At 42.8% G+C, this 26815-nt stretch overlaps 2 protein-coding genes across 9 annotated transcripts in view; one reads left to right on the top strand and one right to left on the bottom strand.

The window, feature by feature from the left end:
• Positions 1-26815, bottom strand: part of MCF2L2 (MCF.2 cell line derived transforming sequence-like 2) — a 312498-nt gene that overhangs the window by 98608 nt on the left and 187075 nt on the right. The window lies entirely within an intron of this gene.
• The window catches only part of B3GNT5 (UDP-GlcNAc:betaGal beta-1,3-N-acetylglucosaminyltransferase 5), a 36100-nt gene continuing 20924 nt past the window's right edge, over positions 11640-26815 (top strand). The window contains exons 1-2 of one of the 2 annotated variants that reach the window (XM_042853799.2): positions 11645-11782; positions 14152-14350. The gene's annotated coding sequence lies outside the window, so the exon portion shown is untranslated. Of the gene's footprint in view, positions 11783-14151; positions 14351-26815 lie in introns of both variants that reach the window. The other variant, XM_024107393.3, reaches the window with a different exon arrangement.

The following is a 26815-nucleotide window of genomic DNA, read 5'->3' as shown; positions in this document are numbered from 1 at the left end:
ATAAGCTTTCGTGGGTGAATATCCACTTCGTCAGACAATATCCACTTCATCAGACGTCTGACGAAGCGGGTATTCACCCACGAAAGCTTATGCGCCAATATGTCTGTTAGTCTATAAGGTGCCACAGGACTCTGTCACTTTTTACAGATCCAGACTAACACGGCTACCCCTCTGATACTGGGAGGCAATGTGTCCGATCCTTTGGGATTGGTAGAACCTTTTCTTTCCTATGATGAAATAAGATTTTCAGAAATCATCATATTTGACTTAGGGACCTGGATGGAGGCCTGAGGCTGGATCACTTTAAGGGAACTGTGTTGTTTGGACTTCTGCGTAACCAGTGAGGTAATAAAGAAGCTGTTTTATGCTGGTTTGGTAAATCTAAGTATATGAATATCCACCAGCTTTATGGGGATTTTCTGCCCCATTCTTTGCAGTTCACTCTAATTGACTGACCATAGCTGGCCTCCACGAGGACCCTGGTCACAGTGGTGTAGTCGGGCTTGGATACACATTACCACAGGTTAATTGGGTTTTTGGATTAGACTTGTCACACACTTGTCAAAATTTAATTTTGATATTAAAGAGTTTAAGAGTTAAAAATCAGTTACCATGAGTGACCTATGATCAAGATCCTGACAGAAAAAGCCTGGAAGAATTGTGCTCACAGAGGGGGTTGTCTTTTAAGAAAAATGCCCCAGAGCAGGAACTGAAAAATCTGTTAATTGCCAGTGATAAGGAAGCAGACCCAGGGAAAATGCTTGCAGTGAGAAACCAGCAGCTAGAACTTGAACAAAAGCAAAATATACCTGATATGGAAGGAGAAGCTGCTGAAAGAGAACACCTGTGTTTTGAACATGAACAAAGAATGGCAGATATTTGATTGCAGGAACTAGAACCTAAGGCAAAAGTGGACAACTCAAGAGAATAAAGGGACAACAGGAACTGTATCATCCTGAAAAGCCAGCTCCTCTCGAGAGCAAAGATTGGGGATAGAATCTATCCAACTTGTAACAATGTTGGTATGTTGTTTGACTCTAAGCAGTTGTCTGTGTGTAACCAAATTTACCCCAACACGGCCACCTTTTATGTAAATGCTTTTACTGTGAGCCCAGGTAAAGGTAACCCCATAACTTGTGCAGAGAATGTAAAAATCAATGGTAAAAGCTGTTTAGGGCAAATTACAGCTTCTAACATCACTCTTGTTAAAGCATATTTTGTCAAAGAGGAAGATTATTTACCAAATCAGAGTGTGAATATTGTAATCCTCTTTGAGTTTACTGTAAGTGTGCCTTTAGCCAGAAGCCATCTTGAATGGAATGGTGTTAAACATGAAGTTATAGCTGGTGTAAGGAAGTTATTGCCTAAGAATCTTTTGATTGGGGATGATATTAAAACTTTGTTCAGTCAAGTTGATGACATAAACCAGTCACAGGAAAGAAATAATCTTGAACCTGTGTCTGTTAGGGGCAATGATTTGCCTATGGAGGGTTTCTCCGAATGTTTGTCTGAGAAAGATAGCTGTTTATCTGTGCAAAGAAGCAGTGTGTATGTGGAAAAAATTCTTAAGTGACTGTCTGGTATCTGAGAAGTAAATTTGGCATTAGATAAGCAGGGCCAGCTCCAGGCACCAGCTTAACAAGCAGGTGCTTGGGGCGGCCAAGGGAGAGGGGCGGCACCTGCGGCAATTCGGGGGCAGCAGGTCCCTCACTCCCTCTAGGAGCGAAGGACCTGCCGCTGAACTGCCACCGCCAATCGCGGCTTTTTTTTTTTTTCCAATTGCCGCAGCCAATCGTGGCTTTTTTTTTTGCTTGGGGTGGCAGAAATGCTGGAGCCGGCCCTGTAGATAAGGCTCAGGGAAATGTTTCTCTAGAACAAATTAAAGTTGGTAATCAGGTTAAAGCCCTAACTGAGGAAGGAAAGGGTACAGTATTAGTGAGTGATGAATTGTTGGCAAGTAAAGTTTGTGAAAATAAGCCTGAAAAAGGTAGAAATGATTTGTTTAAAGTAGCTCGGTGTAGTGAGACACTAATTGTGAAAAGCAACAGTTTATCTGTTGAAGGAAAAACTGTTTCCAATTGTTTGTCTGTTGCAAATAGCAGTGTGCCTAATGAAGGAGAATGTACCTCCAGTCTTTTGTCTGTGGAGCAGACAGAAAATGCTTCTCAGCTGATGCTACTTAAGAATTTGTCAGTTGGCCCAGAGTTGTTTCTGGACACAACTAAGGCCCAAGAAGGGAATGTTCCAAAGTTTGTGTCTGCTAAGGAGAATGACATTGTAACTAGGCTGCATCCAGTCAATGTAATAAATAGCTCCCAGAGACCAAGCGATTCTGGTGCTTCTATTTTGCCTGTTGCTAGTGTGTTGCTGGGTAAAGATATGACAACCTTGTCTGATCAGGGTAATATCATACCCAGCGCACAAGGAAAGCATGAAGGTAATTTGACTGTTACCTACTGACACTGTGGAAACTTGTAACAAGGAAGAGAATGCTTCTAATTTTTTTACTATGAAGTCTAGCAGTTTACCTGAAAGGGGGTTATGTAAAAATCCTCCTGATGGGCCAGAGGTGATTCTGGATGTAAGTGAAACTCAGAAGAAATTTGGTAATTTGTCTGTTATGCCAAAGTTGGTTCTGGACATAAATAAAGCTCAGAAAGAATCTGTTGCAGTGCATGATATTGCAGAAGGAAGGGAATTTCTTGGTGAAGTCTTTTAAGTCTGTGAAAAGGAATTGTTTCCATTGACTCTTAATGGGCCATTGTTGATCGTAAACAGTCTCTCTTCTGAGGAAAGTGTGTTAGTGCCTTATGGCCAGAGTCTTTCAAATGTGTATGAATGCACTGGCCTTCCCTCAGAAAGACCCAGTGTGGATAGCTTTGAAAAGATTTCAGATGAAATAAAAATTGTTAGGAAGTTTAAACAGCCCTATAAGCTTAACCAGCCTGTTGGGGGAGATAATGTTGTTGGAACATGAATGTCTCCGTGTTGTTTCTTTAAGTAAGCAGTCTGACTCAGGTACTGAGGAAAGATCAGGTTATTGTTTTTTTCAGAGCAGAACAGCCTTATAACTGAACCCATAGGCGCCGACTCCATGGGTGCTCCGGGGCTGGAGCACCCACGGGGAAAAATTGCCCACCGGCAGCTCCCCGCCCAGCTCATCTCCACCTCCGCTCCACCTCCTCCCCTGAGTGCGCTGCGTGCCCGCTTTCCCCCTACCTCCCAGTGGTTGCACCGCGTAACAGCTGTTTCGCGTGGCTGGGAGGGAGGAGGAGGGGGAACGCGGCATGTTCAGGGAAGAGGCGGGGCTGGGGCGGGGATTTGGGGAAGGGGTCCAATAGGGGCAGGGAGGGGGTGGAGTTGGGATGGGGACTTTGGGAAGGGGTTGGAATGGGGTCGGGGCAGGGGAGGGGAAAGGGTAGAGTTGGGGCGGGGCCAGGGGGCGTGAGCACCCACCGGTGCTGGGGAAAGTTGGCGCCTATGACTGAACCCACAAGGATGGAGTGGAGAGCAGGCAAACTCTCATCTCTAGATATTTTGGATATGACTTGTAGTCTCTTAGTGGACTTGACATGTGATTCCATGTGGACGCAGAGGATGGGTAATGAAAGGACAAAAGAACCTTGAGTCTAACATGCTAGTGAAAATTGATAGTATCTCTTTAAGACAGAGTCCAGCCTTGGCATTGATAAAGCTTGAAGATCTGAACACTAGTAAATAAGCTAGTGTCTGTGTTGATGCAAATTACCTGACTGACTGGGGGGAGAAAGACTTGCCTATAGCCATTAGCAAAGAGGATGCACCCAGCCAGCCAATGGATTCTGTTACACAAAAAGGTTCAGATTTTGACCCTACTGGACAGGGAGGAAGGGAAGGATTAAATCTTGCAAATAAAAGCCACAGGTTAACCCTAAAATACCAACCCCCCAGGAAGTGGTTAAACTAAAAATCTATGTTAAGGAAGACCCCGAGGTCAAGAAAAAGCTACAAAGGTTCAAAGGGAATATTGAACAAGCTGACCGAAAAATAATTTTGAATGTACACTTGTAATAAATGTAATGTTAATTTTAATGAGAAGGTTAACTTTTGTGAGTGTGGTGCTGATACCAAGAACTGTAAAACTATACAATGTGCATGGTCTCTTGAAAAAAACCCTTCAACATGTTAAGAGTGGTGAATAATAGAAACCCTTATGATTATGCTTTTAGTTCAACAAGAACACACTTTGTATTAAAAAGCCTAATAATGTTAAGGTTTCACAGCTAATGCATAGACACATTTCTAAAACTTTCCACAGCAGAAAAATCACTACAAGCTTGAACTACTGCCCACAAAGGGAAACAACACCTCACAGCCTTCATGTGTGGACTAAGTTTTTAACTTGGGCCAAAGCATGCATGAATAATTTGGCCTCACAAAGAATTCAATGTAAACACAGCTCATATCAATGTTGGAAGGTCCTTAAGGGGTACACAGGAGCTCTAATTTCGCCCTTCCACACCAGTCTCACGTTGGGGATGTGATGCATGGCTAGAAAGGGTTAAACATCCTGCAAAATAAATAACCCTCAAAAGATATGTGGGAAGATAATGTTTATGTTTTTGTGTATTTACATATGTATGAGTAGGGTTAACTATGTAATCAACAGTCCCAGTCTATGCTGTATTCTGATCATTCAGAGGTCAAAAAAACATCTGATCATTTAAATGAATTGTAAACATGGGTTATCTCAATATTCATCTCTCTTTGAAATGTACTGTGAATGGTGGAGGAACAAGCAAATGGCCTTGTTTTAATTCGTATAGCTAAGTACCGGTGATGGACCTCCTTCAAAGTCATCCTAATTACCTTTTGTTCCCTGAGGAACTCCAACTTGTCAAAAGACATGAAATTGTATAAAAGATCTGTGGGTCCTGATTCTGTCATCTCAGATCTGCTTAGGCTTAATCAAGGGAAGTTTGAATCGCAAGACTGAGATCTCAGTTATGCTGGTACAGCCCTGAATATGATATTTGGACATTGGACTATAACCTATGAACTGAATTCTAAAGGAACTCTTTGCAACTACAAAGCTCACCATCGCTGCTATGAATCTGAACCTCAATGGATTGAACTCATGTCTGTATGTATATTGATTTATTAACCATAATCTCTCTCTCTTTTGTTTTTTAATAAATTTTAGTTTAGTTAATAAGAATTGGCTGTAGCATGTATTTGGGTAAGATCTGAAACATTCATTAACCTGGGAGGTAATGTGTCCGATCCTTTGGGATTGGTAGAACCTTTTCTTTCCTATGATGAAATAAGATTTTCAGAAATCATCATATTTGACTTAGGGACCTGGATGGAGGCCTGAGGCTGGATCACTTTAAGGGAACTGTGTTGTTTGGACTTCTGCGTAACCAGTGAGGTAATAAAGAAGCTGTTTTATGCTGGTTTGGTAAATCTAAGTATATGAATATCCACCAGCTTTATGGGGACTGTCTGCCCCATTCTTTGCAGTTCACGCTAATTGAGTGACCATAGCTGGCCCCCACGAGGACCCCAGTCACAGAACCCTTGCAGGAGAATCATGGTAGTGCTGATGGCCCCCTGGAAGACCTTACAAAAAGTCAATACAAAAAATGTGACCTCCACTTTCCCTGTCCTCCTTCAAAAATCTTTCACTACACATTTGAATAGCGCAATGGATGCTCTATTTAAAATATATTTTCCATGGCGCATACACCCTGAATAATTCAACGTATTAAGTTCTCAAAACTGGGAGTGTGTTTAGTTGCTAGAATTAGAACTGGGGGTCAGAGCCCTTGGGTTCTGGTCCTAGTTGCAAGTCTGACTTCTTTGTATTTTTACTTCCTTTCTTATTGCGGAAGCATTACAGGATGAAATGTCAACATTCTGGCCCTTCTTCCAGACGCATTTCAGAAGTTCTGTCTGTCTTGGGAAAACTCAGTCTGCCTGATTCATCAACTTTTTGTTTGTCATGCTGACTCGGGGGAAAAAAAGGCTATACATAGAAGTGATTCATGTTGATGACTTCATACTAAGGCCTTGAGGGAAGCTGCATGCCAGATATACCTGACTTGTCACTGAGAGTGTAAAAAGCTAATGATGAAAAGAGTGAGCTTTAAGAAGTGCCTTTGACAGCACTTTCATATAGTGAATTTCATTTTCCCCTGCGTCATTTACTTATTCAGTTTATCCCCTTGCTGAAAATAATAAACATAAACAGGGGAATAGAAAACTCCTTATAAACATGTTTTAAAAGAAATTAACAAAAAAAATCAGCACCTAAAATACAAAGGTTGCTCTGTCAGGAACTGAAATTTAAAAAAAAAAAAGTGTCATTTTCAAAATATTTCAGTTGACCGTTTCCCTTTTTTAAAAAATAATCAAATCTGTAGAATGACCTAGTTTACCATTAGTTGTTGGCATGGGTTCTGACAAGGGAGACCATGCTTAAAAAAAATAAATCAATGGACTCCTTTGTCATTAGAAAAGAGGAAATTCGGGGGATTATAGAGGAATAGAGAGACAAATATGAAAATTTAGGCCACCCCAGTTCTAACCATTTCAAATTGGGAACTAAACTAAATAGTAGTTTGGGGAAGTTGTTGCTTCATAATTAAGTCAGCAAGTTTGTCAAAATAGATCAGTGAATTAGTTATGTGCCTTTTGTAAAATGACACCAAAAACACTCAATTTTTTTCATTTCAATGTTGTCATCATATTGAGTACTTCCAGACCACTACTCTGACCAACTCAATTCCCCTGTCATAACCATCATATATGAACTGCAAAATACTACAGTAATGCAATGTTACGGTAATACAGTTAGACGAAGTCCAGAAATACACAAATTTAGGTTCCTACATTAACTTGGTCACATTGCACACACACAGTTCCAGAGCTTCAGACCCATTAAATTGCTTTGCCACCCTCATGGTGCAAAACCAATCTTAACAGGGGCTTTGCCAGCCAGTGGAGGATTTCCCCCTTTGTTAGTGATGTAGGGCTGCTGCAGTGACTTTTACAGTCTTCCCTCCCAGACTTGGGTGTAGGGAGCCTTATTATGCAGTGTTGTAGTTGGGATTACAAGTAGCAATTAGAAATGAGTCACACTGTTTTCACAGTTGAAAATTCTAGTTTGCTGTTTTAATTTATTCTCAGTTTACCTATTTAAACGGAAGGTGAAAATAGGACAAACTGGTGTCCCTAGTGAAGAAACTACTGATCTGAGGCTCTTCAGAAATCTATCACCAAGAAGTACCACTTTCCACAGTGAAAGGAAACAGCGGAGGTGATAGACCAAACCTATGAATCCGATAGCCCATTAAGGAAGATAAATGAAAACTGAGACTTGTTTTTAATCTTAGATAACCAAACCTATGAACTCTGGCAGAAATCACAATAAATAAGTAAATTTTTGGGGGTAGAGGGATAGGAAAAGTGTATTTTAAATTATTTCTAGATTTTTCTCTATTACTATTATTTAAACATCACTTAGGTAGCATGGTAAAATTACACAGCACTCTACAAACAAGTTCCCTGGCAGAGAGAGTTAGCCATTACAAAGAATCACATTTTGTATTGCTACAGGATCAGACAGAAGAAAAATGTGTCTGGGAAGGAGAATACAACGCCCTGGTAATATTAAGAAACACAGCAGAAATTAAAAAAGAAAAAGTGAAAGGTCCTTTAGGCCTTTAAAGATTTCCCCTAATACAATCCACCAAAGGAAAAGCAACATAATTTAGCAGGCTAGAAAAGGAGTTCTCACCCTGGTTCTGCCCGTACCTTGCTGTGTGTCCTTGGCATGACAATTAACATCTCTAGTTGGCTCCATTTCACGATTTGTAACATAAAGATATCACTTATTTCACAGACGTGTTGTTGAGATTAATCAGTTAATGATTGTAAAGGTATATGAGCACTAAGGATTATTATGACCAGTATGAAATTCTCTATTAAGTTGCTGACGCTGTCAGGTATTATTCACGTTCAGAATCATAGTCATGTGAAAGAAATAAAGATAGGCTAACATCATAAGCCTGTGCTCTTATATCTTGGCATTTAATAGCACATTTCAAATTGCCACATCTATTTCCTTTTAGAAGCACCCGGCACAGTTTTATAGAGACAGTTTAACTTCATCCGAATGAGTTATTTCCCCTATGTATTTTTCCTTTGTGAGAAAATTTGGGTCAGATCTTGTAGTGCCTTTTTTAAAAACAAAAATCAGTCTTATGGCTTTATAAAAAAAATCACGTCTGAAACATTTACATGTATTTCTCTTTCTTTAAACCAATTACTCCAAATCGAACACTGTCTGAGATTGATTTAACTTTGACCTATAAGAATTAAAAGCGATACCCTCAGGTCAGTTTTTTGTAAAAACCAGGGGGGTCAATTTCAAAAGTGCTTGGCACCTACTCAGGAGCACCGCCAGCTTTTCTGGCGCCCTAAGTGGCGGAAGGTCCCGCCCCCGAAATATCGCCGCGGTCACCGCCCCCCCAAATTGTAGCACCCGAGGCAACCACTTAAGTCGCCTAATGGGTTGCGCCGGCCCTGCACCTACGGTTACCAGCAGCCGGCACCGTTGAAAATGATGCCCAGAAAAGATCAATAGAAATATTTCCAGGATATCCCCGGGGGTTATTCTATCTACTACCTAAGATCCACAAACCTGGAAATCCTGGACGCCCCATCATCTCGGGCATTGGCACTCTCACTGAAGGACTGTCTGGATATGTGGACTCCCTACTCAGACCCTACGCCACCAGCACTCCCAGCTATCTCCGTGACACCACAGATTTCCTGAGAAAACTACAATGCATTGGTGACCTCCCAGAAAACACCATCCTAGCCACCATGGATGTAGAGGCTCTCTACACAAACATCCCACACACAGATGGAATACAAGCTGTCAGGAACAGTATCCCTGATGATGACACAGCATAACTTATTGCTGAGCTCTGTGACTTTATCCTCACGCACAATTATTTCAAATTTGGTGACAATATATACCTCCAGACCAGTGGCACCGCTATGGGCTCCCGCATGGCCCCACAATATGCCAACATTTTTATGGCTGACCTGGAACAACGCTTCCTTAGCTCTCGTCCACTCATGCCCCTTCTCTACCTACGCTACACTGATGACATCTTCATCATCTGGACCCATGGGAAGGACACCCTGGAAGAATTCCACCATGATTTCAACAGCTTCCACCCCACCATCAACCTCAGCCTGGACCAATCTACACGGGAGATCCACTTCCTAGACACCACAATACAAATAAGCGATGGCCACATTAACACCACCCTATACCGAAAACCCACCGACTGCTACGCCTACCTTCATGCCTCCAGCTTTCACCCCGGTCACACCACACGATCCATCGTCTACAGCCAAGCACTGAGGTACAATCGCATCTGCTCCAACCCCTCAGACAGAGGCCAACACCTACAAGATCTTCACCAAGCATTCTCAAAACTATGATACCCACACAAGGAAATAAAGAAACAAATCAACAGAGCCAGACGTGTACCCAGAAGCCTCCTGCTACAAGACAGACCCAAAAAAGAAACCAACAGAACTCCACTGGCCATCACCTACAGTCCTCAGCTTAAACCTCTCCAACGCATCATCAGTGATCTACAACCCATCCTGGACAATGATCCCTCACTTTCACAGACCTTGGGAGGCAGGCCAGTCCTCGCCCACAGACAACCTGCCAACCTTAAGCATATTCTCACCAGCAACCACGCACCGCACCATAACAACTCTAACTCAGGAACCAACCCATGCAATAAACCTCGATGCCAATTCTGCCCACATATCTACACCAGCAACACCATCACAGGACCTAACCAGATCAGCTACAACATCACCGGCTCATTCACCTGCACATCCACCAATGTTATATATGCCATCATATGCCAGCAATGCCCCTCTGCTATGTACATTGGCCAAACTGGACAGTCACTATGCAAGAGAATAAATGGACACAAGTCAGATATCAGGAATGGCAATATACAAAAACCTGTAGGAGAACACTTCAACCTCCCTGGCCACACAATAGCAGATGTAAAGGTAGCCATCTTACAGCAAAAAAACTTCAGGACCAGACTCCAAAGAGAAATTGCTGAGCTCCAGTTCATTTGCAAATTTGACACCATCAGATCAGGATTAAACAAAGACTGTGAATGGCTTTCCAACTACAGAAGCAGTTTCTCCTCCCTTGGTGTTCACACCCCAACTGCTAGCAGAGCACCTCACCCTCCCTGATTGAACTAACCTCGTTATCTCCATACTTGATTTATACCTGCCTCTGGAGATTTCCATTACTTGCATCTGAAGAAGTGAGGTTCTTACCCACGAAAGCTTATGCTCCCAATACTTCTGTTAGTCTTAAAGGTGCCACAGGGCCCTCTGTTGCTTTTTACAGATTCAGACTAACATGGCTACTCCTCTGAGTTTTAAAACAGTTTTTCTAAACACTCCTCTCCCTCAAATTTCCAACCCAAACATTGCAACACCATGCTGGTGCACAAAAGCCAGAATTAGTTAAACTGGTTTCCTTGTCTAATAAGAGAAATGCGATAAGAAACCAGCCCCACCAATGGCAAGTTAAGGAATCTGATTGTCAAAGTCTTACCACATAACTGATCTAATTTATGGTCGCTTACACAAGGAAAGCCAATTTTCCCATATGTTTTTAACTTTGAAAGGGAACATTTTATCTTTTAGAGTTCTTCCCTGCTTGCCAATTTTGTTAAAGAGCATAAGGGAAGGGCGCAGGAACAATTTGTGTAGTGGGCAGTAGCGTAGCTAGCGGGGTGCAGGGGAAGCAGCCGCTTCCCCTCACCCCTTTTCCCAAAAGCGGTGCCTTTCCAAAGGTGGCCGCCGTCCGGAGGAGAAAGGGGGGGCGCAGGATGGCCGCCCGCAGCAAGGCCGGAGGAGCGAGGGGGGAGTGCAAGCTGGCCGCCCGCAGCATGGCCGAAGGAGCAGGGGGGCACAGCATGTGGCCTGGACCTGCAGCCGCGGCCGGAGAAGCGGGGGGGGGGGGGCCGCAGGCTGGCCGCCCGCAGCGTGGCCAGCAGCCATGGGGGGGCGGTAGGTGCACGGCAGGAGGAGCAGGGGGGCGCAGCATGGTGGTCAGAGGAGTGGGGGGAGGGGCGGTCAGCGGTGCAGCAGGAGGAGGAGCCAAGGGGGGCTGCCTTTTTTAGGTTTGCTCCCCCTCCTCTTAAAAGCTGGCTACGCCACTGATAGTGGGGGTGCTGAAAGCGATTGAACCAAACTATAAACCCTGTATATAATGGAAACCATTTCAAGCCAGAGTGTGTGGTAGCAGTTCCAGCACCTATGTAAGGGGTGAAACAGCTGTATTGCCTCTCCTGAAAAGTACTTTATAAAGCACCTGGATTACCAAGCAGGAGAATCCCAGCGTTGCAAACACTCACGGGTCTGTGAAAAGAGCGAAGGGATTCCTGTAACCCCACAGCTCCATTCAGAACCGCAATATCTTTGAAGAAAAAGATACTGTCATCTAAATTCCTGCGGCTTGCGTCCTGGAGCAAGCTGATTGGCTAATGACCTCACTGATCCTATATGCTGGATCCCTGTGTGAAATGCATGAGCCAGACTGGCTGTGGATGGTTAAGAGGGCAGGGAGCATGGGGTTTTGCTCTTCGGTTTTATTTCTATTTGATCGGGAAGGGAGAGGGGGGGGAAGCTAATACCCAGCTTTGCTGATTGAAGGCAACTGACTCTGTGTTGGGTAAGTGTCTTTCTCTCTCTATATATAAAGTTTGCTTGGTTTATGAACGTGATTTTATTTTTTAAAAGACCGGCTAGAAAATATTCCGCCTTTGTTTAAAGCGAGCACTGTTTTAAAACGTTGTTTCATGGAAAACAAGTATTTCAAACTAACTTGAATGCACACTTTAAACTCTTACTTTTTTGGGGGGGAACGGCGGTGGTTTTGCTCTCTTTGAGGCTTCTGTTATGAGTCAAACAGTTCTACAGCTTGCTTGTTCAAGGTGTTTCCTTTTTAAACTCTTCCTATTCTTAACTTCGCAGTGGTTATCTGGGTTTTAAAAAAACCAAGCGTGCTCTTTCTACATTTGAAACCACGCGTTCCACTCGAATTACTGGATTCAGAGTAGAGTGAATCTATTCGAACTTTATTTGGTATAGACTTCTAAAGTAGAGATGTAATGTACTAGAAGTTAGCTGATCAGACTGAGATATTTCTCTTCATTGGTGATCATCTAAACCTCCTTCTAAAACAAAAAAAACTTTCTATGGCCCCTTGTGGAGTTTTTTTTTTTTCTTCCATGGAGGGACAGCTTGTCGCTTGGTAGTGAAACGAGCCATTCAAAGTGGCGGTAGAATAGGAAAATCCTTTGCTTCCTCCCACTACCACCCCATAATCCTTCTCAGCCTCCTAGCTCTTCTGATTATTTCTGCTGTTCCAAACTTCAGCGGCTGTTCCTATGTCGACCCAGTAAAACAAGCAATTCCGGCTCAGAGAGTTTCTTTGCTGCTAGGTGTATTTCAAAATATAACCTCCCCTCTGAGCACTGCTGAAATCTTCCTAGTAAACAGCAACAGTTTGACTGCGAGAGAGACTCTCCTGCACAGAGACTGTTGTATTCCTTGAAACTTTAGAAACGTGTGTCTTTTTCCCGTTTAGAGGGGTGGACAAAAGAATCCTGCCTCTCAATTTGAGATCAAAGTAAAGCATTAAAGTGGCACTGGAATAAAGCTAAGGAAATTTTGTCATTGCATGTGGACGGACACCTGATTTTCAATCTGAATACAGGTTTCCATTGTGTGTTGTGAATATATCTGTTCCGTAGCTGAGAAGGAGGGCGTTCCCACAGTAACCTCCTTTGTTTCTCTCCCCCCCCCCCCCCCCCCGACACTGTAGCTGGCTGGCCACGTGGTTGCAATTTGCAACGCGCCGCACTAGTCTCTACACACATCAGCAGCTTTGGCCACCACATCAATGGGTGCTTTGCTACCTTCATTGCAAAGTGCGCTGATCCTCCCATGGATGAAACCAACGTGGCTACTATAAAAGCCTGTAGAACTCAATAGAGTGATCTATTTTCCAGAGGGGTTTCCCCTGCCATCCCATAGAATTCTAGAGCAGCGATACTCTTTCAAATTGTGTAGGATTTTCCCAGTAGGGTGGGGCAGACGAGGCTGAATGAAACTCAGCAGAAGCTCTAGCCAGAGTTGCAAGGACAGGAACTTTAAGGAAATAGGTGGTTCCTCTTCATATGATCTCTAGATTTTTTTTTTTTTTGACTTGTTCAGAAGCTCTGGACAAGGCTTGGAGTTAATGGTTTCAGATTAGGGGTGGGGGGAATTTGTGTCACGTTTTGGGGGATGTGGATCAAAGTGTGGCGGGGGCAGCATAGTTTGCTGCTAGTTTTGAATTCCTGCAGCCCTGTTTGGTCTGGGCCAATAGAAAATGGTGGAAGTTGTGGAGTATCTTTCTTAAATCCTAATCTGCGTTGGGTCTTTGTGGGAAGGCTGCTTACAATTCCTTGGGGGATTTGAACCAGTCAATGTTATTTCATACAGTTTTCCCCTCTGCTCAGTGAAATCCTGACTGAAATGGCTGGCAGGGGTCGAGTGAGAGCAGGGCTTCTGTGAAAGAAAGGGGTGCCCTAAGAAGCTGTGGAAGGCCTTGCTTTGTTCTTGGGACTGCAGTGAAAGGAGTGCAGGCAGGCTGTGGGACATAGGAGTTTTTGGAGAGTCTAACCTCTTGCCCATCCCAGGGGGATGGAAAGCCGAGTTAGGTTTTCTTGTAATCATATGGTTAGTGGGCTAGGAAACTAGTCAATTTAAACTCTGCAGGCCTGATTCTCTACAGGGTTGCATTTCATGGAGTTGATTTACACCTGTGCAAAGTGGTTGTAAAAAGCCACTATTCTGAGTTAGCCACACACAGCAGTGGAGGATTGGGACCAGTGAGCTTTTCCCATGTGCAGGAACATTTAGTTTTGTGACTACAGTACCCCCTCTATCTATCTGTCTGTCTGTATATATATATGTATATATGTGTATATATATATATACATACACACACACACACATCATGCGCACTCATGCTCTCTCTCTTAAATCTCATAGAGCTGGAAGAGACCTGAAAGGTCATCGAGACAAGCCCCCTGCCTTCACTAGCAGGACCAAGTACTGATTTTGCCCCAGATCCTGAAGTGGCTCCCTCAAAGACTGAACTCACAACCCTGGGTTTAGTAGGCCGATGCTCAAACCACTGAGGTATCCCTCCCCCAATGTCAGATGATGTAGTCCCTCAGCAGCAGTGTGTGTAAGTGCCTAAATCCATTGCAATTACTGGGGGTGGGGAGGGGAGTTTCTTCTGTCCTATCATCTCTAATGTTTTGTTTTTCCCCACTCTCCCACCCCCACCAATCTTTTTGTTTTTCTCTTTGCAGTTGGAAAGGGTCATCCTAGAATATGAAGGTGCAAACTTCTAAAATTCAAAATTATTCACTCCTGTGGGTTTTTTTTTTTTTTAAATTTGCATAGAAATGTTAGCACATAAATGGGAACAACAGGCAGCTAAAACCTCGCTGATGTGACAGGATGGGTAGCATGGTTTCACATCTGATGCAGCGAGCACAGAAAAATTTCACAAGTTCGTCACTGGTGTCTGGCTGGACTGATTTCAGTGTGAAGTTTGGAGGTGTTTCTGCTATTAAAAAATATTAGTTACAAAGACCCTGTTGAAGACGACAATGATGGTGGCTAGACAAGTGAACAAAAATAAATAAATAAACCTCTGCACCCATAACGTTTTCAGTGGCTGTACCTACTGCTTATTAAGATAGAAAATCTAACTTGGAGCCTCTTTTAGTGGAACAGAGATGTGACTTAACTGTGCTGTCTTAAATTGCCGTAGAAATGTTTGTTTGCTAGAAGCAAGATGTTTGGTGCCAAATGCTGCCCACTGTGGTAGTCAGGACACACTGCCTGGCCAAACTGGACTAATGACTACTGGAAAAAAATCAGAACAGTAATTACCCAAAGGCTGGGGAGGAGTATGTGGAAATTCCTGAATTCTAGTGTCTGAAATACTGTAAACACTGGGCTACTGCATCTATTGTTTGTTTCTACAGCAACCAAAACAAGTTAAGTTCTTTACATATGAAAACAAGTGAGATCCATGCCCTACAGAACTTGCAATCTAAATACTAATCCTAATTAAGGGCCTCATCTAACACCTATCAAGCTGGATGTTTTTGACAACATTGAGCTTTTTCCATTGATGGTAATGCAGGTGGAACTGATGCACTGGAGCTGCAAAGAAAAGGTAAGTGTAGCAAGGCTTTGGTATCCCTGAGGCCTTGTGTACACTACCACTTTACAGCCCTGCAACTTTCTGGCTCGGGAGCGGGGAGGTGTGTGTGTGTGCGTGCGCAAGTTTCAGCGCTGTAAAATGGCAGTGTAGACAGCACCAGCGCTGGGAGCCATCTCGTTGGGGTGCCTTTTTTTTTTTCCCAAACACAGCACTGGGAGAGCCGCGACTACACAGCCACATTAAAGCGCTTTAATGTTGCTAGTGAAGACATACCCTGAGTATCTTACTATCTATGGCCTGCATAATTGTAGTCTCTCTCCAGTAGCTGAGTAATCCCATGGAGGACTCTTGAATGAGACACCTTGAACTGAACTCTGTATTCAATGGGAAGTCAGTGCAGAAAATATAGATTGGGTGTTGGAGATGTGTTCACTAAGCAAATGGGCTGCTGCATCTTGTACCACTTGTGTGGCTTTGCTCTGAGTTACTATAACAAAGTCCAGTGCTCACATGAGGACATAGATCACTGTGGCCACATCTGTGTTTGATAGGATGGGGGTGTAATTTTCAGGTTGATTGCAGATGGAAGTGAGTGCCCAAATAGCAGTGGAAGAGTCCTAAAACAGCGGTTCCCAAACCTTGCCCTTGCATGACCCCATTTTCAGATGTATTGCTTCCTGTGATCCCATGCCACACGGAGGATGCTATTTTACTTTACAAAATGGCTTCCTTTGCACAGCATGACCTTGCATGCCTATGGTGCATGTGAGGTCACGCTACATGAAGATCACCATTGGTAAAATGGCATCTTCCATATTCGGGATTGCCACAACCCCATCCGCTGAGGAAGTGACCCCATTTGAGGTTGCAACTCAGTGAGGGAACTGCTTTCCTAGAGGATTCCAGTGCTGCAGATTGACCTAACAGCCTGAGGACACTTTTCCTCACGTGGGGAATGTTCTAGAAAAGGCAGATTTTGAGAAGCACTTCCCTCTTACCAGCATCACCTCAGGCTTCCCATCGTATCTATATTTTTTTAGACCTATTGTGCGGCATAATATTTGAGTGTGCTGTGGAGCATGTATGCTAGTCCTGTCTGTCAACTTTGCCAGGTCCAGCTTGGCTGGCTAGTGGGTCCTTCAGACGCTGACTTCTTTACAAAAACTTGGACAAAACATGATTGTTCTTGTGAAATTGCCAGGGACGCTAAAACATGCTCTTGAAAACATTCAGGGATGTGTGGTCCACCTTCCAAGTCCAATCAGTCACTCTGTGCTCAGCGTAGCCCCCGCCATCTTTACCACTGGGTCCTATTTTGCTGAGGCTGTTGTAGAGGGAGATGTCCCTCACTAGTGGCATCTTTAACTTTCCCAGGGATGCCTGGGATATGGCAGAAGAGATCTAAATCAAACTACTGCACTGCCTTAATTTTTTAAGACACTTATTCTATTTGAGACTTCAGTCTGAAAACACTGTTTCCCCACATGTTCTGTTCAGTTCACTTCTGTTCCCAGATAGCCTCATCTGTGCAATATCTTGTGAAAACTGCCATAAATTATCTTAAAAAATGTAAGGATCCTTGTTCCCTGCATTATTCCTCTTATTTGCTAAAGAACTGCCAATTATCCCACAGTTAATCAAGGGAAGACTTTTTTCCAAGGTAAAAATTGCTGTCCTCATTGGATAACGTTTTTACTAGACTCCTGCACTGGTGCCTACATATTACAATGGTGGGTGCAGTATTTATACTTCTACAAACTAGACTAAGGGAATATACAGAAATGAATTTTTCATCGGATTACTGATTCATATGGGAGTGACTAACTTCCCAATGTCTGTATAGCTGCCTTAGTGTTAAGACTTGTCACTTGGTCTCGACTAAATTATATATACATGAATACATCATTGTTTGATGTTAAATTTAATTTGCCAACCTGACTCTCTCATAATGCGCATCTGTTCTCATTTAATCCTCTTCCCCTTATGACTTTCCCTTCCCCCATTCTGTATTCTCTGTTCTCTCATCCTTGTCCCTTTCTCCCCTGCGGCTTATATTTAGTACTCACTTCCCTGCTGCTTCTCTGCCAACTTCCCTTTTCCATTCAAATCCTTTCTTTAATATATTTCTTTCACTAAACCTTCCCATAGTGATTCCCCTCCCCCATCCTAAAGAGGTGCCAGTATCAACCCATTATGTAGCTTAACTGTATTATCTGTCTGACTTGGATTCAGAACTGCCAGTTTGTTCAGCTCCATACGAACCTGAAGGAAGCCGTAGCTCTTACTCCAGAGAGCTCACAATCTGTCTCTAACTAATGCATGTAGCCACAAAAATACTGTCTTTCTTTCTCCTTCAGTATCACTCCACTTAGCAGATATCTAATCTAGTAATGGGAATCTAAATGCTGTGACAGAATAAGCACGATGCAGAAGGAAGTCTAGGAGGTTCTTAATTTATACAGTTACAAGCTATTTCACTGTATTAGTGAAGATCACGAAGTCTCCCATTATTTGTGTATGTGTATAAAAATAGTGTGTGTGTTTGACTCTCCTTGCCTTGTTGTGTTAGGAAAGCTCTAAGGGCCTCTTTGTAATTAGTTGAATTTCCTGAATTGAGCTTAAAACATACTGTACAACCAACTGCTTTATAGGGTACCACCAAGCAAGAAACTGCTCGCTGATTATTAGAAAAAATGGGAATACTATGGCAAGCTGGAGACTCTGAGAGGGCAGAAACAGGAATTGCAGGATGATGCCTTGAGATCCCATTTCCTCAGCCTCAAGCAGCGGACACTTTGCTGTCTTGGCTGCTCTGTCCTGGGCCTGTTCTGTTTTTGTTCCTAGTATCTCAGTACTCCCTAGAAGTAGGTGAGTGACCTTTTTGTTTTTAATATTATGTCTAACTGTTTTGCAGAAAGGACTGGGTGAAATGGGGAATTTTGCAGCAAATGGAGGGTGTATTAAGGGAATGTACCCCACCCAACTTGCAGGTAGGCTGCAAGAAAGCCCCTGCAAAGCTGCTATGCCACTTTATAGGCTGGAATACCGTCTGCAACTCCTCCTTACACCTTGTGAGGTAGGTCCGGTCCACTAGGTCACAAAACCTGTGACACCTGCCCCGTGGAGCCCTCTCCATTCTGGCCTATGTGAGATAAGCATAGCGACAACATTAGATGTGGAGCCCCTCTCTGCACAGCTACTCAACCTGTACATCCTATAGGGGATTCAAGTGGTGTGAAGGGCCTTGTTTAAGCCTTTGTAGTTGTCTGAATGTCATTTACATGAGAAGCAAAGAAGTCTGAGGAATTGCCGAACTAAATGGGCCAACAGGCTTCTGCTGCTCTGTAGAGATTTGGCTGGTCACATGCTGTTGGCTCTCCTTGATACCAGCTGCCTTTGCAAATGTCTGGGCACTTCACTGCAGTAAAGAGCCCAGGGTCTTGTAGAAACAGCTGGAAATGGGGAGCCAGCCTAGCTGCTACGTAGGAGGAAAACAAAATTGACTATGATTATGCCCTGTAGGTACCAGCCTCCAGTGTGAGAAGCATGTATGGGGTGAAGGAAGTGAGATAGCACGGACAGTGGGTAGATATGATCAGGCAATCAATCTTAAAAACTTCCGCACCCCAATCTGGGTCTATGCTGGTTATGTAATATAATATGTGAACCTTGTAAACAACACTTGTAACCTTCCATAACTTAAGGCTGACCCCAGATGTACAGTACCTTCCTTCTTAACTGGTGTAAACTTGATTTTAAACATTAACTTCAATAAAATTTTTAAATCTATGTAATAGGTGAAGGGAGGTAGGCAGCAGAGAAGCATATATAAAAGTGCAGGAAGAGAGATGAGATGACATAGGCAGTATAACCCCTTTCTAGGAAGGACACAGGGCTAGTATAAGAGCTAAATACAGATTAGTAGTAATTTCTATGCAAATAACTTCCATGGCTGATAGAGGCACATATGTAATGGTCCGGTCTTCCGTGTTGAGCTGTCTTTCCGTGCACAGCTCAACCAGCGGACTTTTGGATTTTTTTTCCCTAGCTGTTTATAATTCATTTTCCCCCTCTCTTCGCTATTCCTGTCCCAAAAACTACTGAGATTTTTTTCTCTGTGCTTTTCCTTCTGCCTTTACTGCTGTTTGCACTTACGCAATTCATGCTGCTACAAGCCCACGTGTGCTTCCATTATATATGTCACAGTTCAAGGCAACTGCACCTACACTTCCACCTCAGTGGGGAATAAGCATCTTACTCCCTTCTGACTAGAGTATTTCCAGGCTACACAATTCCCTGCCTTCACTATGTTATTTCCAGCCGAGACAGGCTACCCAAGCACATGCTCTTGCTTTCTCTTCAGAGACTGGTAACAGAGTGACTGTCAATGTTAAAAGTACCACACAGTTTTTTCTATGCAAACCTATTTTTTGCTTAAGGTAAAAGCATAACAGAGAAAACACTTTAAAATCAATGAAAGAACCTACACGCATGCTAATAAGCTCACCAGAGTTCACCCTAAGGTGGATTCTGGCAGCAGCAGGCCGTCAGCCACTACTCTAGGGGTTTCCTTGTGATTACAAGTTCATCACTGCATCCGCTCAGAGCAAGCAGCCATTTTGTGGGGCCTCAGGAGGCCCAGTCTTTCCAACCTATCCTAAGGTTTGAGGTGCCCTGTGGACCAGGGGTCCTATCTGTTGGATCAGGAAGAAGGCCATGAGCTTAATTAAAACCAGGCTATTGACACAAAAATGCTTTTCGTCTTTGGTCCTTGAAAAATTCAGTCTGAACTAGTGTATATGCATATCTCTCCAGGGGTGTGGCTTCAAAGGACTGATAAAAGAAGTACATTAGCATCCCCTTCCTACCAGAGAAGGTACCTACACAGCTGCATTTTTAATAGTGTACCCCAAAGGTATTAAACTATATTGAATTTAGGTTATCTCCGTTCCATAAGCTTTGCTCACGATATTGTCAGTCTGTCCCAGGAGCGACCTATAAAATACAGTGTGCCTCATGGAGTGTTAGGCTTCATGATAAGGATTTGTAAAAACACTTATAGCTCCTTTTGTCCAAGGATCTCCAAGAGTGATTTGGTGCATTATTTGTTTGTAGTGAGCCATCACATACTGGTCTGCTTGTGGGTGACCACTTAATATAGGGCACATCTTAAAGTGGAGTGCTTAGCGTCAGGCCAAATGAAAGAGGAAATGGTGGGAGGAAAATTATTTATACGTGTGGTGTCTTCTTGTGACTACTGCAGATATCTGGGTAGAATTAACCTTTTCTCTGTGGGTGGTACCTTCTGTCTGAGCCTGCAGTGAAGTCCTAATTTTGTGGTCACTCTGTAGTAAATAATGACTGTGCTGAAGGATTAAGTTAGGACAGTTAGGCTTTGTACAATCCTTCCAGGAAGAACTGAAGATACAGCAAGTAGATGTAATAAACATTAGGAAGGAATTTGAGAGGAATGAGAACAAGAGCGTAGTCTAATGTGCTTAGCTAGACAGAATTAAGAGTTAACCAACCCAATCTAAAATATAACATAAGATAAAGATCAGAAGGCCCTGCTGGCCATCTACCTAGCTGGACTGTAGAGTTTCAGCTGTAGCAATTTGATTCTCATGCCAGCTTCCTGGAAGTTTTGTGTTCCAAAGGAACAGCCTATGTGTGCACTTCCTTTACAGTCTCTGCCAAGAGTGAATCCACGCCACCAGACACATCTGCCTGTAACTCTGGCGTATGTTGCTTGATGTAACCATCAGAAACTGGGTCTGACGTGCCCTAGGAAGTTCCAGGGCCTGGAGCTCTTTTAGTTTTCAGGGTTAGATTAAAACTTAGTGGGGATCAGAGCTACCTAATTAAATATTATGTTAATTCTTTTCAGTTGAATTTTTTTGATTAACATTTGATCTATTTAAAATTTACACTCTGACCTTGTATAACTTTTTAAAAACCAAGTCAACCAACAACCTGTTTGTTTTGGTCATCTCCTTATGTCCCTAGATAAAAGCTTGCCCATTTTTCCAGTACACCTCCAGGTAGTTGTTTGCCAGCTCTCAGAGAAACTCCCTGGGTTCTCATTGCTCAATCTCCTGCAGATCACTGTGCCTCTATTCTACTCTGTTCAGGTCTGGTTTATGACTGTTTACTGTCCTGCATTGGTGGCACCCAGCTAACTGATCAAATTCAGGAGCAAACATAGCTATGTAATGAAATAAACTGTCTGTATTTGCATTCTAATCTAGAAAATAAAGCAACTCCTAAGGATGTGGCACCTGTACTAACAGCAGAGACTCCTCCTAAGTTGCTGCCTCTCCACATGAGATCTCAGGTAGCTTGGTGCCGTGCACCAGAATGTTGCTCTGTGCAGGACCGTGAGATCATTCCCCACAAAGGATAACTAACTACAAAGACAAACAAGCTTGCCCCCAACCCTCCCCAGACTCACTTCTTTGAATTGCTGACCCAGAGCTGGGTGGGGTGAGGGGGGGCCCATGTGTAGATCAATTCTGGTTCAGGTGCTGAACCAAAGCAGGTGACAAGGTGCTGGATGGAGGAGGGGTTTAGTGTGTGTGTGTGTGTGTGTGTGTATATGTGTGTGTGTGTGTGTATATGTATATGTGTATATATATATATATATATACACACACACACACACACACAAGGATTTGAGACTAGAAGTTAATACTAGTGCCATGCATAGTGGTTAGCACCATGAACTATTTTCTAGCAATGTCTAGCACTATTATAGATATGGCCAGTTTAAAGATCCTTCTCGAAACAAAATCAGGTTATTCCATGTTTAGGGTTGTTTGTTTGTTTTTGTTTTTTTCTCCTGGTGTTCGTAAGCTTTAAGTGGTATTAATTTTAGCTCCTGCAGTGTCTTCCAAAAGGGCTCTTGAAATGGATTAATAAAGCTGGTAGATTTATGTACATAAATCCTATCTGACTACGCAGCAAAAAAGTTAAAGAAAACAAGATTCCATTGAAAGCTAGCTAAACCAATCTCTGTAATTCAGCTGCATGCATATTAAATTCTTAAATTCCTGGAAGCCTCCTCTCTGGGTTGGTGTTTTAGCCTGGAAAAGGTCTATGGTTAACTTTTAAATAAAAAAGTGAATGCTTGGTCTTACGGTTTACAGATCTATGGCCCATGGACTGGAATAGAAATCGCTTAGATTTATGGGAATAATGTGCCTAACAAATCAGGTTAGAGACAAAAACACATGTTTAGATCATTAAGGACATCCTCAATTATGTGGCTGCCGCCAGCCTTGCTCAAGTGTTGGGGTGTGGGCGTGGTGGCCTTTCCTGTTAGGAAACTTCATAGCTGCTCTGAAGCTTGCTAGTGCAGATGGGCATGTTTTGCAGTAGAATGGTAGGAACCTTGTTTTTATTCCCAGCTCCCTGTGCTTGATTCTTTACCACACTGTTTAGTCACTCCGACCTGTGGGAAGTAGTTGTGAAATACTCTCAAATCTGAATCCTTCATGCAAACTGATCCCCTTGTGTGTGTGCAATAAGGTTCCACACTAATAGTGGTATCTGGAATCCACTGTGCCCAGATGTAAATGACTACATTCGGAGCAGCGCAAAAGAGAATCAGGCCCCAGTGTAATTCAGATGTGTCAGTTTATACCTCTATCTGTAAAATGGAGATAACAGTTCTTGCCTAATTCATGGGGGGTGATGCAACTGAATTCATGACTAGCAAATTCTTTAAAACCACAAATAGTTTGTACATAATTTCTGCAAAGATTGTAAAGTGATGCGGTCATCCTCGCTAGGACCAAAACCCGGCCTCTGAAATTTGAAAGTTGCCTTTTTTTAGTGTTTTGCCCTTTTTTGGTTTTTGTTTAAAAATAAACAAATAAAATGAATCCCTTATGTCTCCCAAAATAACTAGAAAGGACAGTGGGAGTGTGGTCGCATCTACTTTGAAGTGCAAAAAATCCTTCCAAAACTTCACATCCGTAACTAGCACAAAAGTGGGCAAGGGGACTTAACTGAAAATATGCCGCTTCTTTTTCACTTCGAATACAAATGCTGAATTTTGCTTCTACCCTTTCCCCCAAATATGTATTTTCAATCACTGAACCAAATTTCATACTGATGCAGGCTCTCTTCGCCTTGACCCTGCCCCATTAGCTTCAGCCAGGTCCCACTTGTATTAAGATGGGGCATAACTCCTTTGTTTCAATTTCTTTGAACACAGAACTACGTTTATCTCTAAGATAAAAAGGCTTGTCGCAACTCCAACTTTAGTGGTATCTGCTTATTTTAAGGTTGAATGTGGTCCTCTGAATAGATATTTGACTGCGTAATCCTGCTTTAAATATTTTTCCTGCTGGGAAACTGATCACCTTTTATGTGCAATGACATTCTACCTTGTTGAATGGATTCCTGTTTGTGACAGTGCTGTCTTGATCGCTCACACTGACTTATTTACTATGAAAATTTGAAGTGTGTGTATGTCTTTCTGTAAAGGTGACACACACCTCTATAAAGCAGGGAAAACTGGACACTGTTTCTTTATGATGAGGATCTTTTTTTTCCTCTTTCATTAGCAATTCAGGTCCAGTCTAATATGGAAGACTCTATGCATGGCTTTTACACTAGTAAACTTAAGAGTAACTAATTAAAGAAAAATACACTCCAAAATTTTCCATGGAGGCGTCAAGAAAATGCTAGTCCTCCCCTCAAGAAAGCATTAGATAGATAAAGCAAAGACACTAACCACATATTCGGAAACAAGACACAAGCTCTGCTGTCACTAACTTTTTGTTAGTGTAGCTGCATGCTGGTAACAAATGTCTACACCCTGTGCCCTTCCATTACTGCTTCCACTGATGGAGTTGCATGGGCTACAGTAAGGTCTAATTGACAAAGTGGTTGCCAGCCAGTGACTTATCACCACCAGTATTCCCATTATTGTTAGCATAAACAAAACTGAATTGGTATTAGCTACCATGAGAAACTTACAAAAAACTTGCCTGCCCTACATCCCTGCAGTGAAAACAAATTCAGATTCCTAGTGTACACAAGATTGTACTAATGTCTTTGAAAGTTTTGTATGCTAGTGGTATTGGAATAAAAATATGAATGTTTAATTCTTCCACTCTTGTATTGCTAATTCGTAAGAGTTTTGCTCTGAGATTCCAGTTATATTTTTATGGTAATACCTGGCAGACAATCTCCACTGTAGAAGGGAAAAATCCGCAATTTAGTCAAGTTGTAACAAATGTGGCTGGCTTTTGGCTTTTCAGTTTTTCTTTTCTGTCTAGTGACAAACTTGACTCCCCTACTGCTCTCTTCTCCTGCAATCATTTGTCTTTTTACACTGTATATATTTGAAATAACGTTTCCAAAAAATTGTACCATCTTCTGCATCAGTTTGGCTTACCAGCCAGCAGCTTCCTGAGCTATGCAGTTGTTCAGCTGTTCCTATTCCAAAGTAAACAGGAGGTGATAGACCAGGCTTGCAGGGGTTTAAAAACTAGAACTAGACCTCCTAGCTTTGTTTTGGTACGCATGAAATCACCACAGGGTCTGTCTCCACTCAGACAGCCTGCTTTGGTCTTGTAAGCAGACAAGGCAAAACTTTAGTATATACTAAGTCCCTCTACCTAGCTCTTTAATATATTTAAAAAAAAAAGCTTTGAAGGAATGTGGTTGCAGAGAAACCTGCTGTCAGGGGCTAGCAGCTGGAACTCTAAATATGTTTCTGTTCTGAGGAGCAGATGCTTGTTTTAACTGACATCCTGGCTCAAAAAGAGAAGAAATGAAAACTTTTTTTCTTTTCTCCCTAGTAGAAGCTTGTCAAGCCTGCCATCTTATCTTCAAATTAACATTATTGTATGCAGTGTAGTTGTAGCCATGTCTGTTCCAGGCTATTACAGACATGTGAGAGTGAGGTAATATCTTTTACTGGACCAACTTCTGTGGTGAGAGAGACCAGCTTTGGAGCTACACAGAGCTCTTCTTCAGGTCCCAGACCTGAAGCACTGCAATATCTGAGTTTAAATACAAGCAATTCCCCTGGGGGGGGTGGGGGGGGAGAAATCTGTTTTAAAAAAAAACTTAAAGTTGAAGAAATACTTAAAGCTGAAGTCTTGCCAAAATGGGTGAGCTTGCTTTTCAACTGTGTATTTTTGTTTTTTGGGGTGTTTTTTTTGTTAAATTAGTACCAACCCTTGTGTTGACATTATTTAATTTTGAGTGGCTTAAATCAGTTAGCTTCAGTCAATAAACCACTCTAAACCAAAAATAAGCCTGGCTTAAACCAAAATAAGGCTGTCTACACCGCCTCTGTGCTAGTTTAGCTTCACTTTAACAATATAAAAACATGTTTTTTTAAAAAGTCATTCTTTCGGCTTTGCCTAAATGAGAGAGCTGCACCAGTTTAATTTAAAAAGTGATTTACCTAATGTCCCTTACAATAGGCCTACTAAATCTATATCCCTGTTGAATGGCAAAAAGACTAGTCTTGAAGCATGACTGGGGTACGCTTCCTGCTTACGGACTCTGAAGTGCTCCTTAATGTTTTCTGTGTGCTTTTAAAAAATAAATAAAATTAAAATTGAAGTGTGTTGTAAAAACACTCTCTATGGCCGCCTTGAGTGCTGAGAAAGATGGAGGGTGGGTAAATATTAAAATGGCTCTGGAAACAGAACTCTCTGAAGAACAATTCCAAATGTGGCACAGCAATTGGATATGGCAACACAAAGCAACTATCAAAACTATAGTAGCGTGTCAGTTTTCTTTATAACTCAGCTCTGTGTGCGAGCATAGTTGTGGGGGAGGGGTTTTTTGTGTGTTGTTTTTTGTTTTACAGTAAAACACTTAATGTTTAAATGTTAGGCCGTACTTTACTCAGTACACATGCAAGGCATACGATGTAGGCCAGGGCCAGCTCTAGGTTTTTTGCCACCCCAAGCAAAAAAAAAAAAATTTGGTTGCCCCCCCCCCCCCCCACCCCAGCCCTGGGCTCCTCGCCACATCCCCCCTGCCGCCCAAACCCTGGGTTCTCTTCCCCCCCCCCCCCCCCGACCCGCACCCCCTGCCGCCCTAGCCCTGGGCTCTCACACCCCCCCCCCGACCCGCACCCCCTGCCGCCCCAGCCCTGGGCTCTTCCCCCCCCCCCCCCCCCCCACCTGCACCCTCCTTCCGCCGCAGCCCTGGGTCACCGGTAACTCGCTCCCAGGGCAGGTCATTTAGCAGGAATTTTAGATGTGCACAGAACACAGACAGGATTGGTTCCCATATGATTACAGAACTGCAGTAAAGTGAAACAATTTTCAGCTTGTGTGATTGGAGGATATCTGGATCCATATTATAAGACTGTCCTCCATAAATGAGGAAAAGTTGAGGTGCCTTTATTATTCTTTTGTTCCATTCTTTCTTTCTATGGGGAATTTGCCAATGCAATATCACTGTCTTCCTTTTAAACAAACAAACAAAAAAGGCAAT

This window comes from Chrysemys picta, chromosome 9, assembly GCF_011386835.1.
Source record: "Chrysemys picta bellii isolate R12L10 chromosome 9, ASM1138683v2, whole genome shotgun sequence".
NCBI lineage: Eukaryota > Metazoa > Chordata > Testudines > Emydidae > Chrysemys > Chrysemys picta.
Note: the sequence above shows the minus strand (reverse complement) of the source record. Positions and strands in the feature narration are given on the sequence as shown.